Here is a 1,438-nt window from a genome sequence, read left to right as displayed (position 1 = left end):
GAATGAAAACTAATGAAGACGGCCAGGAGGAAAAGGATTGACAGACTCTGAAAAATAAGAACAGAGGAAAAAAAACGGAGAATACAAAAAGGTCAAGAAATAGAAACGTAAAGGATGAAAAACACAAGACAAAAACTGAAGGAAAGAGGAGAAGGAGAATATACGAAGAGGATGATGGCCAAGAGGAAAGAGAGAGACACTAAAAACGACGTCAGAGGAAAATGGAAAGTGTAGAGCGTCAGGAAAGAGAAGACTAATGGATAAAAAATACAGGAAAATGGAAAAGAAAGTCTCTGAAAATGGATGATGCTGAGGACGGCCATGAAGATAAAGAGAGAGAGAGAGAGAGAGAGAGAGAGTTAAAAAGTTAGCGTAGAGAAGACTAAAGAAAGAAAAGTAACATGATAAAATACGAGATGGAGAGGATAATACGTATGAAGGAAGAGAGGAAGAGAGAATGACAAAGAGTAAGGCAAAAATAAGATTACAGAGAGGACAAAAGAGTTAGCTTGGAGAAGACTGAAGAAAGAATAATAATAATAAGATGAAGAACGTAATAGACGGAGGATAAGAGGAAGGAAACAAGGAAGGAAGGAGAAAAAAAGAGTACGACAAAAAGAAGATCAATCATGAAATACGAAAGGCTCAAATGACGACGCCGAAAAAAAATAATTGAAAATGCCGAAAAATTTAAAACGACACAAAAAAAATGAAAAATGACGACGCCGAAAAAATTTAATGAAAATGCCGAAAAATTTAAAACGACACAAAAACAACTGAAAAATGACGGCGCCGAAAAAATTTAATGAAAATGCCGAAAAATTTAAAACGAACCAAAACTACTGAAAAATAACGACGCCGAAAAAAAATAATTGAAAATGCCGAAAAATTTAAAACCATACCAAAACAACGTAAAAAAATGACGACGCCAAAAAACTGAAATGTAAATGCCGAAAAACTTAATTGGAGACGCAGATGAACTGATTTACAGGCCCCGAAAAAACTGAAAATGAGGATATGAAAAAAAAGAATGCAGAAAAAAACGAAATGACGACGATAAAAATACTGCCAAGTTTGTTTCAGCGCCGCCTCGACACCCACAAGTTGCAGTTAAGTACAATCAATCAATGGCATACGCCGCGGGGTGCGTTGCCTCGCCCACCCTCCAACGCCAAACCCCGCCGAGCAAGTCTCCATGCAGGCGCCCTTCCCGTCCTAAGTACCCCGCGGTAGAATGTGTCGATTTGCTGACTTTGTGGGCGTCCCCCTGGCCTCCTCCACTCGGGGTTATCTCTTTTTCGTGAAGGCCATGGACAAAAATGGCGCTGCCTTCCTACACTTGTGCACTCTATTCCCAGCTCCGAGTTCTGCTAAGCTCAAGGAGGGCATTTCCGTCGGACCTCAGATTCGAGAGGTGCTGAAGGATAATTACTGAAAC

The sequence above is a fragment of the Eriocheir sinensis genome, unplaced genomic scaffold (assembly GCF_024679095.1).
Source record: "Eriocheir sinensis breed Jianghai 21 unplaced genomic scaffold, ASM2467909v1 Scaffold679, whole genome shotgun sequence".
Lineage (NCBI taxonomy): Eukaryota > Metazoa > Arthropoda > Malacostraca > Decapoda > Varunidae > Eriocheir > Eriocheir sinensis.
This window is presented reverse-complemented; position numbering follows the sequence as displayed.